Here is a 22771-nt window from a genome sequence, read left to right on the forward strand (position 1 = left end):
AATTCTGTAAGGGTATATATGCACCAAGAAAAGGAGGGGCAGGGCCCAGCTCAAGTGTTGTCCCTCCTTCATGGAATTCAGGCCGCAGGGGCTAGAAAACAGAAGCAGCCTAAACCCAACTTCTAGTTCAGCATCTGTCTCAACCAGGAACCTGGCAAGGACAGGGGCTGCTGAAAAAGGCACCGCAGTATTTCACAGTGGTGGGAAAAGCAGGCTGACAAGTGCCACCTGTTGGACAAGATATGAAAAGCACAGAGTCAAGAGTTCATAGCAAAGTCTGACAACATGATGGGTTTCAACCTCAGAGAAACTTGATACAGATTACACCTCCTCCTGAGACCTGGGCCTATCTGGTCAGGAAAAATCTGATTCAGATCAAGCATATCTTGGCAGACCCTTCTCTAAAAACAAGTTCCATATAGGCAGGAAAAGAACCATAAAAACAAGAGCTGAAAAATTCTGATCAGTTAATCAGAAGCTATGCTAGAGGTCTAAAATAAGTTGAACTGGATGCCAAAGAACAGATAGTGAACAAAGACAAGCAACAAGAAAACCCCAGGTAAAAGAGTGAAACCAGCCTCCAGAATAAACTATTCAAGGAAATCAGATGCCTAGACACCAACAAAAAATAGAAGTCATTCTAAGAAAAACAAAGACATGGCCCATTCAAAGGAACATACTAACATTTCAAATGAGAATCAAGAGTTGAAACAACTAATTAAGGACATATGAACAGACATACAAATCACCTCAAAATGAAATCAATAGTTGAGGGAAGATGGGCAAAAGAGATGAAGGATATAGAAGACATTGGGCAAACAAAGAAGAACTCAAAAGTCTGAAAAAACAAATGGCTGAATTTATGGGAATGAAAGGCACAAAATTTATGGGAAGAAATGAAAAACATAATGGAGACCTACAACAACAGATCTGAGGAAGCAGATGAAAGGATTAGTGAATGAGCAGACAGGACTGAAATCCTAAACATGAAAGAAAAATAGGGAAAAGAATGGAAAAATATGCGCAGAATCTCAGGAAACTGAATGAGAACATGAAGAGAAAATAACCTAACCAAAAATTCTGCATCAACAAACTGTCCTTCAAAAATGAGGGAGAGTTTAAAATATTTTCAGACAGACACTGAAAGATTGTGAGCAAGAGAAATGCTCTTCAAGAAATATTAAAGGGAGCACTAAGGCAGATGGGAGAGGATAGAGGAGACAGGCTTGGAGAAGAGCGTAGAAAGGAAGACTATCAGGAAGGTAAAAGAAAAGTGAGACATAAAACCCAAAAGACAAAATGGTAGAAGAAAGTACTGCCTTTTTAGTAATAACATTAAAAGTTAATGAATTAAACACCCCAATAAAAAAGGCATAGACTGGTAGAATCAATGAAAAAAAAACAGGACCCATCTATATGCTATCTACAAGAAATTCAATTTAGACCCAAGGACAAAAATAGGATGGAAGTAAAAGGCTGGAAAAAGATATTTCATGCAAGCAATAATCAGAAAAGATCAGGGATAGCTATACTAATATACAGATTTCAAGCGTCAAACAATTAAAAGAGACAAAGAAGGACGCTATATATTAATAAAAGGTACAACTCATTAAGAAGATAAAACAATCATAAATATTTATACACCAAGCCAGAGTACTCTAAAATACAAGACACACACTGACAACATTGAAGGAAGAAGTAGACACCTCTACCATAGTAGTTGGAGACTTCAGGTTCAGAAGGAAACACCAAGGCCCAGAATCATCTGGCATCAAAAGGCCTCCTACCTTCTGGGCCTGCCACTCAGTACCCCCAGACCCTCCTGGGTCCCAGCTCAGGGACAGTTGGGTCAGCTGCATCCTGCTTTTGCTGCTAGTGATTTCCAAGGCCTCTGGACCACCCCAGCAGAAGTGAGGAATCGGAGGTGGACACAGAACCCAGCCTGATTAATAGATCAGTAAAGGACTGTGTAATTATCTCAAAGCGTGCTTTAAGGAGGAATTTAAATGAAGGAATTTAAAATTAAAATCAGCCCATTAAACCCAGACACATTCAAGCAGGGCCCAGCTTTGGAGTCTCTGTCTCCGTCCTAAACATGGGCAGTTAAAAGGAAACATTTGGAGCAGCAAATGTGGCCATCTGAGGCTGGTGGCTCCGAAAGCTGAGATTGGCGGACTATCCCTTGATTATTACATTCATTCACCCTATATATAACCAAATGGGTCTACGGGAGCCATAAGAGAAAGCCAAAGCAAGCAAGACCACTTAAGAAGCTGATATCAGAACACAGTCATACACAAACACTTGTGCACACAAGTATTTACAAGTAAAACTGTGGGGAATAAGAAAAAAAATAGCTGGAGACTTCAATACACCTCTTCACCACTGGATAGGACATCTAGATAGAGGATGAAAAGGGAAACAGATCCCTGTAGAGCTGGCTGCCTGGACTGGCTCCTGTCCCTGGCCCCGAAGGGTTGGCGGGCTGCACTGAAGGGGTGGGGAGGGAAGCACGGGGCCAACCCGCAGGCCGGCTACCACGCTGAACTTCTGCGCTGCTCCCAACTGCACGCGGAGGAACACACAGTCCAACCTGGCCGTCTTCAGTTTCCTGTGGGATCTGGCCGGATGCCAGAAGTGGGTGGAGAATTGTAGGAGAGCAGTCTTGGAAGATAAAACACCTGATCAGTTAAATAAACATTATTGGTTGTGTGCCAAACACTTTGAGACCTCTGTGCTCTGTAGAACTAGCCATAGGACAATTCTTCAAGCTAGTGCTACACCAACAATATTTGATTTACCAGTCATTTGAACAATCCACATAGTAGACAGAAAATGAATAAACAAAGTGAGTGAAGATTAAATCAGGACTCTGAAACAGGAAAAATTGATGAGATCTCTGAACAGGAACAAAAACACACAGAAACAAAAACAACAGCGATGCTCAGAACACAAATGCAGAAGAATAGGGTGAAAATATCTAACCCTTAACCCTTTAAGAGAAGGAAAACAAAGAACACCTAAAATCTTTATTTGAAATTTTGATTCTTATGGGGAACAAAGCAAACCTTTGGATGGACATGAGGCTGATGAAGTCCCTGAAGTTCTCTTCACTTCTGATAACTTTCAAGCACTTCTGTGGTACCAAATAAATTCTGGTGAAGAGGTTCTGAGAAAGTGCTTTGAGACAACAGCTGCTAAAACATTGTTCTGTTCAAAAATACGGCAGAAACAGATGCTAGAGATACAGAGAGCTGCATTTGGGAAGAAACTCTCAGGGAAGTGAGAAACTCACTCTTCTTTTCCATTGTCACTGATGATGTGGTCACATAGCCGGGGAAGAGCATCTGCCTGTGTTGGTGAGGTTTGTGAATGAATTTCATAACCTGAGAGAGGAGTTTGTGGAGGCTTCCTCCGTTAAGAAGCAGTTGCAAAAATTTTGGCTGTGAAATTTCTCACTACAATAACTGAGAAGTGGGGATGAAACAACTGACCTTTAATTAGCAGGGCTTTTAAGTATGTTGTTAAGAATTTGTATTGGAAAGTTAAGGGAATTACCTCAACTAATTAATCACAGTGTTTTGTGGTTTATCCAGGAATAATACAGAAAATATTGCTTTTATTTTTGGTGAAAAAAAATCATGGACAGGCTTGCATTGTGTCAAGTGGATTTTCTTCCAAAATCAAAGTTGTTGCTTCCAGACTTCCAGAGAAATATCCCCAAGCTATCTATATGTTCTGCTCTTCCTGTTCCTTAAATATGTGGTTAGCGAACTCAGTACCCGTTATGGGAGTATCTGTTGCATTGGGAATGATTGAGGAAGTTTCTTCTTTCTTCCATTGATCACTGTAACTATTTTTAGAACTTGACTATGTAATCGTGGTCCTTTTTCAGAGCAATGAAGAAAGGGGTAATAACTGAGGGAAATTTACCATTCTCAGTGGACAGGCAGGCATGATGCTTTTGAAATTTTAGTGGAACTCCTGCAAGTGCTTGTTTTATGTTTAGATGGCATAAAGACACAAATATTAGATGGAATAACTGTGTAGCTGATCAAGCATTTCTACTCTGTAGTGCAGTAACAGATCTTTATTTCATTGTTACCATTGTTGTTCTTAAGAATGTCCTATCTTACAGGAATCTTTGGGATGAATCTCCAGGGGCAAACCTCTGATATCTTCTTTGCAGCTAGCTGCTTGACAGCAGTGCTGCATTCTCTAGACAAAGTGATGGAAAATATTGAAGTTTATTATGAATTTTGGTTTGAGGAAGCCACAAATTTGGCAACCAAACTTGATATTCACATGAAAATCCCTGGCAAACTCCACAGAGCTCAGCAAGGTAACCTGGAATCTTACTTAGCCTCTGAGAATTACTATAGAGAAACTAAGTGTTCCAATGGTAGAGCATATTATTTGGGAACTTAAAGATAAATTTTTCAGAACAGCATCTCAAAGCTTTTAAATGCTTATCTCTGGTACCATCTGTTGTAAGACAGGTCAAATTTGATATGTTGAAGGAACACCATGCTAACATGTACAGATGTGATTCACCCAATCCTGACACACTCTCAGCTGAGCTTCATTGTTGGAAAATCAAATGGAAACACAGAGGGAAACATATAGAACCTCTATTCACCGTTTATGACGCCTTCCATTTACCTGACATCAAGTTTTTTCCTAATGTTTATGCTTTGTTGAAGGTGTTATGTATTCTTCCCATGATGAAGGTTGAGAATGAACACTATGAAAATGGCTGAAAGCTTCTCAAAACATACCTGAGGAACACTTTGACAGATCAGAGGTCAAGTACTTGGCTCTGCTTAATATAAATTTTTATATAAAACATGATTAGTATTTAATGATCAACACGTATATAAAACTCTATACAACTAAGTCAAAGCTTCCCATAGGTAATTCAGAAACCACTGAAAATACTTGAGACTTTAAAAATATGTTTTCATCTTACATTTGGAGGAGAAGCTGGGAGGTGTATGCAAGCTGCTTAATCACTGATTATCTTTGCCTGTAGGTCTCCACTGAACACGTTAGTCATTAATAATCTATCTATTTAAAGGGCCCTTGTTTGAACTGTCATGTCTTGAAGACACTCTGTTCTTCCAGAAGATAGCATCAAAAGTGCCATATTTCATTTTTGCATGATCTTTGTTAGTGGCACTCTGGAATTAAGTCATTTTAGACATAACATTAATTACCACTGTGGATCCAGTTGTCAGGCCAGTTATCAGTACTTTGAAGAAACAGATTTTGAGAAGGTGTGGAAGGAAGGAATGCAGTTTATAAAATGTTAAAATAAGGCTCACAACTGACCTTTAATTAGCAGGGCTTTTAAGTATGTTGTTAAGAATTTGTATTGGAAAGTTAAGGGAATTACCTCAACTAATTAATCACAGTGTTTTGTGGTTTATCCAGGAATAATACAGAAAATATTGCTTTTATTTTTGGTGAAAAAAAATCAATTTGTACAGTTTTTTCCAATCTAAATAAAATGTGAATTTTGTTTTAAAAAAGGGAAACAGCTGTTGAATAGTGTAATAAACGAACTAAATTTAACAGACATTTAAAAGACACTACATCACACAACAGCAGGATACATATTTTTGTCAAATACTCATGGATCTTTCTACAGGATAGATCACATGTTGGGTTCCAAAGCAAGTCTTCATAAATTTAAGAAAATTGAAATTACACAAAGCAGTTTCTCAGATCATAATGGAATGGAGTTGGAAATCAGTAACAGTCAGAAGGCCAGAAAATTAACAAATATATGGAAGCTGAACAACACAATCTTAAAAAACCAGTAGGTCAAGGAAAAAATTACAAAAGAAGTAAGTAAATATCTCCAGGCAAATGAAAATGAAAACACGACATACCAAAATTTATGGGATGCAGCAAAGTTAGTTGCAAAGAAAGAATTTATTGCCCTTACTGCTTATATTAAAGTAGAAGAGCAAAAACTGAGGAATTAACTGTTTATTTTGGAGGAACTTGAGAAAGTACAGCAAATTAGCCCGCAAAGCAAAAAGAAGGGAAGAAATATTAGAACAAAAGTAAATGGTTATGGCCATTGTTGAGTGTCCATTCTGTCAGCAGCAGAGACCCACGCTCAGTCCCTGATATGGCACCATTCTCTGAAGTGAAAAGCCTGCTACCTGGTGGCAGTTGATTACATTGCACCACTTCCATCATGGAAGGGCAGTGATTTGTACTGGATTGGTATTGGGTTAGCTTTCCAATACATACACCAGATATGGGTTTGCATTCCCCACATGTAATGCTTTCACAAAAACCACAATATGTGGGCTTACAGAATGTCTTATCCACCATCATAGTATTCCACACAGCATTGCTTCTGATCAAGGAACCCACTTCACAGCAAGTGAAGTGTGGGAATGGGTACATACTCATAGTATTCTCTGGTCTTTCCATGTTCCCCATCATCTAGAGGCAGTTGCATTGATAGAAGGATGGAATGGCCTTTTGAAGACCCAATTATGGTGCCAACTAAGTGACAATACCTTGCAGGGCTGAGGCAGTGTTCTCCAGGAGGCCGTGTATGCTCTGAATCAGCATCCACTCTATGGTGCTGTTTCTCCCGTAGCCAGGGTCCAGGAGTCAGGGGGTGGAAATGTCAGTGGCACCACTCACTATCACCCTTAGTGATCCACTAGGAAAATTTTTGCTTCCTGTCCCTGAAACCTTAAGCTTTGCTGGTCTACAGGTCTTAGTTCCAAAAGGAGGAGTGCTCTTACCTGGAGACACAACAATGATTCCATTGAACTGGAAGTTAAAACTACCACCTGACCACTTTTAGCTTCTCACAACACTGAATCCACAGGCACAAAAAGGGATTACTGTTCTATCTGAGGTGATTGATCCTACCATGGGGAAATAGGACTGTAAATACACAATGGAGGTAAAGAGTAGGTTTCCTGGAATACAGGAGATCCCCTAGTGTGTCTTGTAGTACTACCATGCCCTGTGTTTAAAGTCAATGGAAAACTGCAGCAACCCAATCCAGGCAGGACTATCAATGGCCCAGAAACTTTAGGGATGAAGGTCTGGGTCACTTCACGGCAAAGAACCATGGCCAGCTGAAGTGCTTGCTGAGGGTAAAAGGAACGTAAAATGGGTATTAGAAGAAGATAGTGATAAATATTAACTACAACCATGTGACCAGTTACAGAAATGAGGACTGTGTATGAATATTTCCTTCCTGTTTTGTTTGCATTTGTACATAAGCAAATATCTTGTTTTCCTCTTACCATATGACATAAGTTGTATTGTTCATGTTGTAGTATTTAAGTCACAGGGTATGAAGTTTAAGAGTGAATGTTACCTTAGGAGTTTCCCCTTATTCTAGGGTGTTTCTGGTTGTACACAGGATACTTGAGTATTGTTAGGCAAAACGTATGTCTGTTATTGTGTTCTATTTGGAAATTAAGTGTGCTTTAAGGTGATGTGTATAGCTGCCAAGTTAACAAGGGGTTAGGTTAGGTTCTGGTGTCAACTGGACCAAGTGATTATGCCCAGTTGTCTGGTCAGGCACACACTGGCCTGACCATTGCTACAAGGATATTTCATGGCTGGTTGATAAACCAGAAGGCTGGTATATTAAATCATCAGCCAGTTGATTGTATCTGTGGTTGATTACATTTGCAATCAACTAAGGCATGCCTCCCACAATGAGATAATCCAATCGATTGAAAGCTTTTAGGGGAGAAGAGAGACTCTTCCACTGCCTCTTCAGCCAGCGAGACTCTCCTATGGCATTTGTCCAGATCCTTCATTGGAGCTGTCAATTTCACAGCCTGTCCTATGGATTTTGGACTCTTCCATTTCCAGAGTTGCATGAGACACCTTTATAAATCTCATATTTACAGATCTTGCCTATTAGTTCTGTTTCTTTAGAGAACCCTGACTAATACAAGCACTCTGGATGCTGATACCTAGAAGGTTTGTTGGGGCTTAGTTAGTAGCTGTTTTAGCTTGGAAGATTTCTTTTCCCCAGCTTTTTTCCTTAAGCCTATTGTAATATTCATACATTGCCTTGTTGAACTTGGCATACCTTGTAAAGCGTTTTTCTTTAATTTGGGGTAAAACTTCAGATATGACTTTATGAAGTTCTTTGGCTAGGTTAAATGTTTTAGTAGTTTTCATTTTGAAAAGTTGTTTCAGGGATTTGTCCAATTAGTTTGCATCTAGATTTCAATGTGACCTTACCAGGAGACTTGCAATTAAATTGGTAAATATCTGAGTATTCAGGTTCATAAATATGAATGATAAAAATGACTTCTTTTGCAAAACTCATTGAGTTTTCAGTAGGATTTGGTAAATCTTATCATTATAGAGGGAGAGTTTTACTAAGCTAGGAAACAGAGAAAGAAGTCAGAAAGAGTTTAAAGAGTATTAGAAATTCAGCTTTTTTAATCTTTTGGATTCTAGGGATATTAATACCTACACATTTACTTATCTTTAAGCAATCTGAATAAAGCTTGGCTAAGAATTTTTATTTGTCGGAAGTAGGGAAGTATACATCAAACAGACCCAATTAGAAGGCCTGTAGCTTCAATTAAAATATTTAGCCATGAGTCAGATCCCAAAGCACAGAAACACAGAAAAAATAAAACTCATTATTTTAAACACTAATTTTGTAAATTTTTCTGTAAATTCTCATTCTGATACAAAGACAAAAAATATTGAAAATGTAGACTTCATTTCTATTTCTCTTCTCTTACAATATAATCTAGTTACAGGAAAGTATTATAATTAAGAGTCCATTTCCTGGGCATTGTTTCCCAGATTCTAATTGTATTGGGCTAGGCTGTGTTGAAAAGAAAAGAATTTTATCTTTATCACTGATTCATAACTGAGAAAAGATCAATAATCTAAAATACATTTCAAAAGACTAACTGAGAAGTTCAGATATAAAAAAGGATTATTTTACTGAATCATCATATAAATAATCCTTTTTTCTTTTTGCTATGTTAGAGTAGGCAGAGGTGATACCTGAAATCTCTGAATTTTTATTGTAAATGAGATAATGATTGTAAAACACTTTATCTTGCACCTTTGTGATTGTAAAAGCTGGTAAATTTCTAACCTAATTTGTAACCTAACCTTTAGGTTAAAGTCCTAAATCCCATCCATTTCTGGTATATTGATTCTGGCAGCTTTAGCAAACTGAAGCAGATTTTTGTACCAGAGAAGTGGGATGCTAGGATTTGCAAATACCAAAAATGTTGGATCTGCTTTACAAATGGATGAGGGAAGATTCTGGAAAAAGTATGATGCACTTGATAGAGAAAGCCTGGATTGCTTTGAGGAGACTCTTGGTGGAACTATGGATGCTAAAATCACCTCCAAAGAGGACTTAGATGTTAATGATAAATGTGTTATTGCAAACTGAAGGAGAGGCAATCTTTGTTTTAAAGTGGCAGAGAACTTGGCAAAATTCAGTGATGGTGTTGGATTGAAGGGAGAATTTGAAAGCAATGAGCTTGAATATCTAGTTGAGGAAATTTCCAAACTAAATGGAAAATGCAGACTGGCTTCTCTTTGAAGCTTATAGTGAAATGTGAGAGGAAAAGGATATGCTGAGAACTGAACTCTTGCATAAAAAGAAACCAGGAATTGATGGTCTGAAAAATTCTGGGTTTCCAAAAGATGAGATCCCAGAGACTAGTGCCCCACATGAGGATTTAACCAAACATGGAACCAGTCAACCATGTCAGGTGACAAATAAGAATAAAAATCCAAACTGATTTTTTGAAAATCAAAACTGATGTTATGAATATACTATCATTACAAATAAAAAAGAAGTTAAGAATAAATAATGAATGAAGATAAATAGAAAAAGCAAAAGTTGAGGCCTGCATGTCCTTTAGGGATGGCCAAAAAACAGCTTCCCATGTCACCTAAATCCCCTCAATATCCATCCATTATGCAGAATTTCCAATCATGTGTTGCTGCTTCTATTAGTGCAACCCAGTGACCACTTAACCCCAATGCACAGTTTCAGAGTTACTGAGGCTGCAACTTCACCCACTGTGATCCAGCAAGTATCCAGGCTAATCTCTGTTCCTGGGGCATATCATGCCCTTCATTGCTTCAGAGATTTTGGACAGGTTTTTTCAGAATGTAAAAAAGATCTCTAAACCTATTATCATCTCCACCAAAAATTCTAAGATATTTCCCAGCTAAAGTTTTAAGGTCTCGGATAAATTATCTGTTGTTTCTAAGACAATGTCTGTAACATCAACACAAATTAAGTCCTTCATTGATATGTATTCAAAACATCTTTGTCATTATTATTTTTTAAATTATCTATTATAGGTGTGGTGCGATGGTGGCTCAGTGGCAAAATTCTCACCTGCCATAGTGGAGACCTGGGTTTAATTCCAAGTGCCTGCCTGTGCAAAAAAAGCCAGTGATTTAAAATTATCCTCTATAAACTAACTTCAAATATTAAATGGATACAGTATTACTGTGCTGTCTGACTCACTGAATACATGAAATCACTATTGATGTCTGACAAAAAGAGAACCTGTTTACCTCAAGATTATTACAGTGCAACTGGGCTAAAAAGACATAGGAATATACAAGAGAACCATAAAATTGAAGTTCATGACTGAAAAGGCTTACTACTTAATACAGAATACTGTTTTTAATATTCAGAAGACTATTTACAGACTAAAAGACAACATATTCCCTTTGGAGACAAATGGCTTGATTTTTCTTTACAAATAACTTATTTTTCATTCTCTTAGAAGATGTTTTAGACATTTAAATTTTTAATTGTATTCAAAATATCCTATTTTCGTATAAGTATTTTCTGAAAGAGACTATCGCTTATTTGAGCTTTTGTTCTTGGCTTATTTTGCACAACACATTGTCCGCAAGTTTTATTCAGTTCATTTTATGCCTCTCGACATGTTTCCTTTTGTAGCCATATGATATTCCATCATATAAATATATCACAGTTCACCATTCTACTTCTAAGTCATTGTACCCTTCAGCTCCCTCCATCTATTGGGCATCATGGATAATGTTCAAAATAAACAAACCATATCTTACATGCAATGAAATTAAAAATCCCGTTTAGTTGGAATAGCAACTAAAAGAATCAAATATCTAGGAATAAGGGTAACCGAGGACTTGTAAACAACTTGCACAGAGAAAACTATGAAACATTGCTAAAAGAAATTAAAGAATGCCTTAACAAATGGAAGGATATTCTGTATTCATGGTGTTGTGGGGTGCACTGAACCAGAGACCACACAACTCAAAACTGCAAGCCAATTTGGAGTCTTTATTAGCCTGCCGCAACTACCTCAGAAGCCTCCAAGAAAGAGGATTCAGAGAGCAGCCCCCAGAGGTTTTCAAGGTGTGCTTATAAAGGCTAAAATCATGTTGTGGTTTTTGCAGTTGCTAGCAAGCAAGTGTGATCATAAAAGCAGAAGAATACCGTTAGCTGTTGCCAAAACACATCCCGTTCCCTCAGTTTCCTAACATTGGTTATTGTTGAACTCTTGGGGACATTCCGCCCCAATGTTGTGGGGACTTTCCAATGTGCTTGGGCCTGATTGATTGCTCCTGGCCCTCCACAGACTCACACTTGCCTAACTTAAAATTTATTACAAAACAGCATGGCACTGGCACAAGTACAGACATACAGACCAACAGAATTGAAAGTTATAACTCAGAAATAAACTCATAATTTTTGCCAACTGATTTTTTAAGAAATGTTTTTATTATAAACAATAAACTGATATACCAACATTATTGACATACAATCATTGTTGACATACAAACATTCTTGACATGGTTACAATCAATGGCTCACAATATCATCACATAGTTGTGCATTCATCATCATAATCTTTTTTTGAGCAGTTGCATCTCTCCAGAAAAAAGAAAGAAAAATAAAAAAACTCATACATGCCATACCCCTTACCCTTACCTTTCATTGACCACCAATATTTCAATCTACACAATTTATTTTAACCTTGTTCCCCCATTATTTGCTTACTTTTAATCCGTATTTTTTTACTCATCTGTCCATACCATAGATAAAGGGAGCATCAGACACAAAGTTTTCCAATCACACAGTCACATTGCATAAGCTATAACATCTTCAAGAAACATGGTTACTGAAACACAGCTCTACAGTATCAGACACTTCCCTCTAGCCACTCTAATATACCATATACTAAAAATGGGATATCTATATAATGCATAAGAATAATCTCCAGGATAACCTCTCCACTCTGTTTGAAATCTCACAGCCACTGACACTTTATTTTGTCTCATTTCTCTCTTCCCCTTTTCAAGAAGTTTTTCTCAATCCCTTGATGCTGAGTCCCAGCTTATTCTAGGATTTCTGTTGCATGTTACCAGGGAGGTTTACACCTCTAGGAGTCATGTCCCACACAGAGAGAGGGAGGGTAGTGAGTTTGCTTGACATGTTGGTGGAAAGAGAGGCCGCATCTGAGTAACAAAAGAAGTTCTCTGGGGATGACTCGGGCCTAACTTTAAGTAGCCTTAGCCTATTCTCTGTGTGGATAAGTTTCATAGGAACAAACCCCAAGGTTGAGGACTTGGCCTATTGATTTGGCAATCCCCACTGCATGCAAGAATATCAGGAATTCTCCAAATGTGGAAGTTGAACTGTCCCCTTTCTCCCCACTACTCCAAGGGGACTTTGCAAATATTTCTTTATTCACTGTTTAAATCATTCTGGTATTTATTGAGCCATCACACTAACCTGGACAAACCTACAAAATCTCATGTCCTATTCAAGTTTCCATGTACTTCTGGTGTTCAATTAAACTGTCCACTTAAGTTAAATTAGGAAATACACTAGTCAAAATGTAAGCTTTGTACCAAATAAACATTTCTTGTTTTAGTCTCATACAGAAGTTGAAGTTTTAGAATATGAATGACCATCTATTTTCAACACCCTGCAATATTGACATTCCTTTGTTCTTCATGCAAAAACATTTTTTAACTTGTACATTTAGTCACTATTATTATACACTTTAGGCATTTGACCAATTGATTTTTGACAGAATGACATAGACCATTCCATTGGGAAATGATAGTTCTTCAACATGTTGTGCTGTAAAAACTGGATCTCTATTTACAACAAAAGGATAAACCCTACCTGATGCAACATACAAAAACAACTCAAAATGGATAAAAAACCTAAATATAAGAGCTATAACTGTAAAGCTCCTAGAAGAAAACTTGGGTAAAGCATCTATAGGACTTTTGTGTTAGGCAATGTTTTCTTAGATTTTATATTGAAAGAACAAGTACCAAAAGAAAAGTTAGATAAATGGGACCTCATGAAAATTTTAAAAATTGTTCCTCCATGGACTGTATCATGAAATTAAGTAATAGCCTAGACAGTGGGAGAAAATATTTGGAAACTACATATCTGATAAATGATTACTATGCAGTATAAATAAAGAAATCCTTAACCTTAACATCAAAGACAAAGAACCCAATTTTAAAATGGGCAAAAGAATTGAACAGACATCTTTCCAAAGAAGATCCACAGTGTCAGAAAGCACTTGAAAAAATGCTCAATTTCATTAGCCACCAGAGAAACACAAATCAAAACCACAATGAGATACAATTTAACACCCATTAGAAGGGCTGCTATTAAAATATGGAAATTAAAAAGTGCTTGAGGGAATGCAGCACAATAGAAACACTCATCCATTGCTGGTGGCAATGTAAAATGGTTTAGCGGTTGTGGAAGATAATTTGTTAGTTCTCAGGAAGTTGTAGATAGAACTATCATATGACCAAGCAATTCCACTACTAGTTATATACTCAAAAGTTTGAAAGCAGGGGCTTGAACAGATATTTCCAAACCAATCTTTGTAGCAGCACTGTTCACAATTGCCAAATGATGGAAGCAACCCATATCCATCAACTGATAAATGGATAAGTAAAATGTGGGAGATACATACAATGGACTATTATTCAGCCATAAAAAGGAATGAAATCCTGATATATATGACAATATTGATCAACCTGGAAAATCTGTAGAGTGAAATAAGCCAGACACAAAAGGATTAAATATTGTATGATCTCTCTGACTGAAACAATTAGAATAAGCAAATTCAGAGCCAGAAAAAAAGAATATAGGTTACCAGGGAATGGGTGGGGGGAGGAATGGGAGGTTAAGCTTAAAATATACAGGGTTGCTATTTGGAATGATGGAAATGTTTTGGTAATTGATGGTGATGAGGGTAGAACAATACTATGAGGGAACTTAACAACAATGAAATATACATCTGAATTGATTAAAAGGGGATATGTTAGATTGTTTATGTGGTAACAGAATAAAAATTTTTAAAAACCATAGAACTACCCTACACAAACAATGAATCCTAAATAAAGTATGGACATAAATATAACAATTGTAAAAAATATGCTATCATTAATTGTAACAAATGTTTCATACCAATGCAGGGTGTAGGTGGTGGGTTGTTATAGGGGTATCTTGTTTTAAACATGATGTTGGTCCAAATTCTGCCCAGATACTACATGAGAGGAATCACAATATAAATGTATCAAATGCAGAAGTGTCTTTAGCCACTGTTCAAACCTTTAAATAAACAGAGAACTCACACAGGGAGAAATTCTCTATCAATGTGATCCATGTGGAAATATTTTTATTTATAATATACTCTTAAACAACATGTGTGAACTCCACTGGATAGAAACTCAAGGTCTAGAATCATTGCAAATAAAAAAAATCAGCAGACTTTAATTTGTGTGCACAAGTAAGCTCAAATAGGAATAATATTAAAACAGGAAATGACTGGATGTCTTTACTAGAATTTTGTAGGTTCTTGAGGAATACCAGGTGATTAAAATTGGAGAACCATTCAGTGAACTACATATGGGAATTCCTTTATTTTTAGAGCAACACTTGTGAAACATATGGGGATTCATAATCTATAAAACACTCTCAGATTTATGAATGAAAGAAAACATTCAGTGGCCACTCCTTCCTTAGTCAATATTAAAGTTCTCACACCGAGGAGATACCAATTTTAATATCAAAGTGGAAAACCTGTAGCTGATGGGGTTTCCCATTAAAAAAATGACTGAAAAAAATCTCTGTCATTAAAGAACTTCCCCTTCCAGCCCCTCAGTGGAGCTCCTGTCTACAATCTGAAAGACATGCTTCCCAATTCATGAATAACTCAATATATGTGTGAGATCCTGAATTTCATTAAAGTTTTTCCTTTATTGGATGTCAACATAATTTTACTGGAGAAAGATTATAAAATTATTTTAACATGGTGAATGAATCAAGTCATGAAGTTATATAAAAACATCAGGAGTAAAGATTGGCACCCCTACCTGCCCACCATTGGCTCTTGTGAAACATTTGATTATGGGTGACAAAATTTCCTTAGAGTTTTTCTGTGTTTAATGAAATTTTAACAAATAATGTATTTTATTTATTAAAGGAATACCAAAAGAGGATTGGGAAAACTGTTAGTTTTGTTAAAGCAAAAGAGTCCTCAAATGTAGGCTCAACCAAGTAGTAAATAGTTGTCTTCTTGTGCCTCTGTGGAGAAGCACTGAGAAAAAGAAAACTCCAACTGACCCACCCCAGCATTATTGTGCTACATTTAGAATTTCCCACAGTTGATTCACAAATATGGCTCTCTGAAAGTAAGACATATGGCTCTTATTTGCTCAGGAAATACTCAGTCACATGAGTTGTATGTGTGTTATTTTACTGTGAGAAATGGGTCAAAGGTTGAGGACAATCATCTCTAGCTGCCTTTTGTGCTCTTCTGCGGGCTGTAGCCAGGTTTCTGCAAATCACATTCTTTCTGGACTTTCCTGAGTGTGTACTGGGGGTACTCATTGATTTTAAGTTGTCTCCTTACATTTGGATTTTTGGATGTTCTGGTAGCCCAACTGCTAAGGGCCACCACCTTATTTTTATGTAAGTAGCACAGAGAAGTCACAGTTCTGTCATTAATAACTCTCTCAGCGTCTCTTTGTCTGTGAATATTTTAAGTTCTCCCTCACATTTGAAGAACAGCTTTGCTGAATAAAGAATTTTTGACAGGCAATTTTTCTTTTTCACTGCTTAAATATATCATACCACTGGCTTCTTGCCTCCATGGTGTCTGAAGAGAAGTCAGCACTTAGCCTTAAGTGGTTTCCCTTGTATGGGAGGGGGGTGCTTTCACTTGTTGTTTTCAGGATTCTCTCTTCTTTGATATTTGATGGTGTGATTAATGTGTGTCTTGGAGTGGATCTATTCAGATTTATTCTATTTGGGGTACACTGAGTGCCTTCAATTTGCATATATATATATGTGCTTTGATAATGGTTGGTAAATATGGAGCCATTATCTCCTCAAAGATTCTTCCACGCCATTTTCCTTTCTCTTCTCCTGGGGTACTATGATGTATATATCAGTGTACTTCCTGCTTTCAATCATTTTCTTGTGACCCTACACAAATGTTTCCATTTTTTTTTTATCTCCAATTGTTCTTTTATGTATTCATATTTGGATGTGCTGTCTTCTACTTTGCTTATACTTTCTTCCACCTCTTCAAATCTGCTGTTGCCTGTCTCTAATACAGTTTTAATTTCATCTATGGTGACTTTCATTTTCATAACATCTGCTATTTTTCTATGTAATCTTTCAAATTCTTTATGCTCTCCTTCTCTTCTATCCATGACTGCATTTTTCCAGCCTTCTCAGCAGATGGTACTCTTCAGCTACCTATTACCCACAGGGCTACAAAGGTACTTTATTTTTTGCCCTCTACCCCCTCTCTTTCTAAGGATGATGGAAATATTATGGCACTGTGGTGCTGCAGGTGCCTGTCCAGAAAGAACCAATGGTGTGGGACCATGGAATTCAATTTGGCTGACCAACAGTTGGATAATAACTGTGTCATGTCCCACTGTTCCTGAGTGGGATGGCTTACCTGTTTCTTCCAATCCTATTCTGGCCAACTGAGCAGGGTCTGGGTTGACTAGAAGCTTTTGGTCTCAAGCGAGGGGGTGAGTGGCACTGGGAGCCATGATGCAATTTCTCAATCACTGTAGTATCTCAGTGTGTGGAACAATGGTTCAGCAGGTGTACCGGACTCCTGCATGGAAAGGTTCAAGACTGCAGGACCCAGAAGGTCAACATCAATAGCCAAGAGTTGGATCAGAACTGTGCTGCAATCCCCTCTTTGCCTGGGGTGAGGGCCTCCCTGTCTGTTACTGTCTGCAGCTGGCAGTTGGGCAAGAACCAGGCTGAACCAAAACTGCCAAATTTGAGAGTAAAGGATGAGCACCAGAAACTCCAGCCAAGTTCAGCCTCTCTCTGTGGTTTCTCTGTATATGGAAACAATTGTGCCACAAGCACCCTGAGCTCCTGCCTTGCCATGACCAGCATGGCTCAGTGTCAGGACTGAAGGGAGGTGATGGGGAATTGAGAAAGAAACACAAGAGACAAAGATATAGTTAAAGCTGGGACCAGGTGGAACTCTGAGCTTGGATGGAGACTCAAAGACTCCCAGAGGTTTAGCACTGTTTATTTTATATGGCTGCCAGGTAAAGAAAGTAAAAAATGTAACTAAAGAATGGAGAGGAGGAAGCATGAGCTGAACCATCTGCTTCCTTGTGACCGGATGAGTCAAAAGTTACACATGTTTCCCAAGGCCTCCTTTCACTCCTGACTCAAACAGCTTTACAACACTTTAGTCTTTTCAGAACATCAGGTGCCTTTTCCCACAGAGACAGCTTTGTTATATTTCTGCAGTGAGCATGTGACCTCTGTCTCATCCATGCCTGACACTGCCTGGAAAGATTCAAGGTTGGGAGTCCCAGAGAGTAAACTTCATCAGCCAACTGATAGATCAGCCTGTGCTGTGCATCCCTCTTTTCCTGGCTTGGGGGCCTCCCTCACTCTCCCAGTCTACAGGAGCAGGCCGGGTAAGAACCAGGCCAACCCAAAGGTAACCTCATGGGTGGAAGATGGCTTCAGGAACTGCAGACAAGTTCAGTCATTCACCACAGTACTTGCATCGTAGTTTCTCCACTTTTTCATTCACTTCTTCCTTGTATGTTGCAATGGTCCTTTCCTGGACTCTGAAGCCCCAGAACCACTGCTTTCAAGAGTTTCTGCCTGTTCTCTCTCTAGGTGTGGAAGTGTCCTACTTTCCTATATATTTGATCTTTTATAATAAATCATTTTGAGTTCCTTCTCATTTATTTCATTGTATGTTTTTCAGATATTTTCTTTGTGGTTACCATTGGATTTATGTTTAACATCTGGAATTTATAACAATCTTATATTATTTGATATCAGTTTAACTTTAACTTCAAGAGCATTGATGAACTATGTTTCTATAGCCCCTTTTACCTCCACCACTTTTTTGTACTTCAAACATTGCATATCCAAACCATAGATTTATCATTACTTTTAAATGTATTTGCATTTTAGAAACTGTATGAGTTAAAAAGTGGGGCTACAAACTAAAAATGCAATACAATGTGCTAGTATTGCATTTATAATTATGCACATGGTTAATGTTACCAGAGATCTTTAATATTTTATGCCACCTCACTCTACTCTATAGTGTCTACTCCTTTCTATCTGAAGAACTCTCTTTAGAGTTGTTTATAGGGTATGTCTAGTGATGCATACTACATTAATATTTGTTTATATGAGATATCTTAGATCTCCTCTCCCACCAGTTTTTGAAAAAACATTTTTATTGACAAATCACACACATACAGTCCAAACATGGTGTACAATCTATGGATCACAATATCATCATATAGTTGTATATTCATCACTATGATCATTTCTAGAATATTTGCATCACTCCATAAAAAGAAATTAAAAAACCCAACATACATCCCATACACCTTATGCCTTCTTCTCACTGACAACCAGTATTTCAATCTACCCAATTTATTTTACTCCTTATCCCCATATTATTTATTTTTAAACCATTTTTTATTCATCTGTCCATACCTTGAATAAAAGGAGTGTCATACACAAGGTTTTCATAATCACACAGTCAACTGTAAAAGCTATGTCATTATGCAATCATCTTCAAAAATTAAGGCTACTGGAACACAGCTCAACAGTTTCAGGTACTCCCCTCCAGCCACTCCAATACACCATAACTAAAAATAGATATCTAGATAATGCATAAGAATGACCTCCAGGATAACCTCTTGACAATGTTTGAAATCTCTCGGCCACTGATGCTTTATTTTTTCTCAATTCTCTCTTCCCCCTGTTGGTCAAGAAGGCTTTTTCAAGCCCATGATGCCAGGTCTTGGCAAATCCCAGGAGTTCTGACCCACTTTGACAAGGAGATTTATACCTCTGGAAATCATGTCCCATGTAGAGGGAAGGGACTTCAGTTCATCTGCTGAGTTGGGTTAGAGAGAGAGTGTCCACATCTGGGCAACAAAAGAGGTTCTCTGGGAGTGACTCTTAAGGAAATTTATAAGTAGGCATAACCCCATCCTTTGCAGGAATAAGTTTCATAAGGGTTGTTCTAGTTTGCTAGCTGCTAGAATGCAATATACCAGAAATGGAATGACTTTTTAAAAGGGAAATTTAATAAGTTGCAAGTTTACAGTTCTAAGGCTGAGAAAATGTCCCAATTAAAGCAAGTCTATAGAAATGTTCAATCTAAGGCACCCAGGGAAAGGTACCTTGATTCATGAAGGCCGATGAAGTTCAGGGTTTCTCTCTCAAGTTAGAAGGCACACGGTAAACACAGCCAGGTTTCTCTCTCATCTGGAAAGGCACATGATGAACACAGCATCATCTGCTAGCTTTCTCTCCTGCTTCCTGTTTCATGAAGCTCCCTGGGAGGTATTTTCCTTCTTCATCTCCAAAGGTCACTGGCTGATGGACTCTGCCTCTTGTGGCTATGTCATACTTCTCTGCTCGCTCTCTGAATTTCTATCTTTCTCCAAAATGGTTTCTCCTTTTAGGATTCCAGTAAACTAATCAAGACCCACCCAAATGGGTTGAGATAGGTCTCCACCTAATCCAGTTTAACAACCACTCTTGATTGAGTTACGTCTCCAGGGAGATGATCTAATTACAGTTTCAAACATACAGTACTGAATAGGGATTGGAAGAAACAGCTGCCCTTACAAAATGGGATTTTTACTCTTTATCCCATGCATACATAGGGTACATACATCCTTTCAAACCAGCACAGGGGTGAACTCAGAGATCAAGTGCTCAGCCTATTGATATGGTTGTCCTGATTGCTTGTGAGAATATCAGGAATTCTCAGTGGGAGAGCTAAATATTTCCTCCTTTCTCTCTAGGGCCCTAAGAGACTTTACCAATACTTCTTTATTTACTCCCTAAATCACTCAGGAATATATTGGTGCATCACACTAACCTGGACAAAGCAACAAGATCTCATGTCTTATTCAAGATTTTATATACTTATGGTGTTCAACTAAACTGACCATAGAAGTTAAATTCAATAATGCACTACCTAAAATACGAATTTTGCACCAAATAAACATCTCTTCCCTTGGTCTCACACAGTAGTTGAAGTTTTAAAAGATGGATGATGTCATCCTTTCCCTGTATTCTGACCTACCTTAGTCCTATCCATATCAGCTTCATTAATATCTCTAGCTAAAGGAGTGTGAGGGTAATTCAGTGGTAGAATTCTCACCTGCCATGTGGGAGACCTGGGTTCAATTCCTGGCCCATGCACTTCCCCAAAACAAAACAAACTAGCAAACAAAACAAACAAAAATTCAACAAATGGTGCTGCAATAAGGGGATACTGGCATGGAAAAAGAATGAAATGTGACCCCTGCCATACAGCATACAAAAAAAAAATCCTTAGTTAAAATCTGATCTCTTTTTCATATTTTTACCATTTCTGTATGGGGTAGTGCTGACTTTCATAGCTTCAGAGCTCTAAATCTGAGTCTCAGGTGTCACATAAATACTTGAAGTTTCTGGGAATGGCCAGGTTATACAAAACAGTTCCATAACTCAGAATTTAGAAATAGCAGTTACAAGTCCTGAATATATGTGACTGCTGTACAAGTTTACAACCTAGGGCCTTTACAATAGGCCCCAACCTGATAACCCATGCTCTTGACTTCAATTCACCAAGTTTTTATATTATAGTTATTCCATATGAGTGAGGTATGGTATTTGTCCTTTTGTTTCTGATATTTCATTCAATATACAGTCCTTAAGGTTCATTCACCTAGTTACATTCCCCACAACTTCATTCCTTCTTGCAGCTGGTCAGAAGTCCATTGCACGTATACACCACAGTTCCTTCTTCCTTTGCTCAGTAGTTGTACCTTTAGGCCAGCTCCATCCATTGTGAATCATGAATGCTTCTGCCAAAACACCAGTGTACAAATGTCCATTAATCTCCCCACACTCAGTTCCACCAGGTATATACTGAACAACAGGATTTCAGGATCATATGGCAGCCCCATCCCTGGCCTACTGTGGAATGACCCCACTGCCCTCCAAGGGGCTGCACCTCTCAGTTTCTCTACCATCAGTGAATAAGTACATCTCTTTCTCCATATATTCTCTAGCACCTGTTTTTCTCTGTTCATGTACAGTTTTATTCGCACATGATACAATCCAACCTAAGTAAACAGACATGACTTCATCACCATAATCTATGTGAAGATATTTCTTTTTCTTCTGCAAAGAATCCAAACCCCTTCCCGATGACCCCCTGCCTGTTGATATTTAGTTTTGGCGTAATGCCTTTGCTACACTCAGTGGAAGCATATTACACTGTTACTGTTGACTTTAGACCCTAGCTTGCATTGATTGTACTTTTGACAGTATATCACCCATTTTCAAGTACGTGCAATGGTGACATTCATTTGTTCTTCCTCATGCAAAAATGTTTTTATAATTGAACAATTAATCACCATCACTGTCCACTCGAGGCATTCCTGTTATATTGACTCAGTCGTTATCCTCTGTCTTTCCTTCTCTTTTCATATGTGTCTCCAGTCCTCCTCCCTCAATCATGCTTGTAGTCAGCTTCCTTCAGTGTAGTTATATTATTGTGCTACATTCAGTTAGTACTGTGCTATCCTTTTCAGAATTTTTACAATCAGTCCTGTTGCATACTCTCTATTTCTTGAGTACCAAATGCACAATCTCTACCTTATTGCTATCTCTTGATAACTTGCATTCTTAACTTCAACTCTCAAAGTTCACTCATCAGTGTTCGTTCATCTAAGTGAGACCATACAGTATTTGTCCTTTAGATTCTGGTGAATTTCACTCAGCCTAATGCCAAGGTTCATCCACATTGTTCCATGCTTCATGATTTTATTGTCTTAAAGCTGCGTAATATTCCATCGTATGTATATATCACAGCTTTGTTAAGCCACTCATCTGTTGATGGACATTTGAGTTTCTTCCATCTCTTGGACAATTATAAATAATGCTGCTATAAACATTTGTGTACAAATGTCTGTTTGTGTCCTTGTCTTCAGTTCCTCTGAATATAAACCTAGTAGTTGGATTGCTGGATCATATGGGAATTCTATACTTAGCTTCCTGAGAAACCATCAAACTGCCTTCAGGAGCAGATGTACCATTTTACATTTCCATTAACAGTGGATAAGTGTGCCTCTTTTTCCACATCCTCTCCAGCACTTATCATTTTTTTTATAATGTCCAGTCTAGTGGGTTTCAGAGGATATCTCA

General features: G+C 37.9%; 1 protein-coding gene across 1 annotated transcript in view; it reads right to left on the reverse strand.

Annotated features, from left to right (window-relative positions):
* SPESP1 (sperm equatorial segment protein 1) overlaps positions 1 to 2498 on the reverse strand; it is a 52101-nt gene extending 49603 nt beyond the window's left edge. The window contains exon 1 of the mRNA XM_077123950.1: positions 2325 to 2498. The gene's annotated coding sequence lies outside the window, so the exon portion shown is untranslated. The remainder of the gene's footprint in view (positions 1 to 2324) is intronic.
* Positions 2499 to 22771: the final 20273 nt, after the last annotated feature.

The sequence above is a fragment of the Tamandua tetradactyla genome, chromosome 12 (assembly GCF_023851605.1).
Source record: "Tamandua tetradactyla isolate mTamTet1 chromosome 12, mTamTet1.pri, whole genome shotgun sequence".
NCBI lineage: Eukaryota > Metazoa > Chordata > Mammalia > Pilosa > Myrmecophagidae > Tamandua > Tamandua tetradactyla.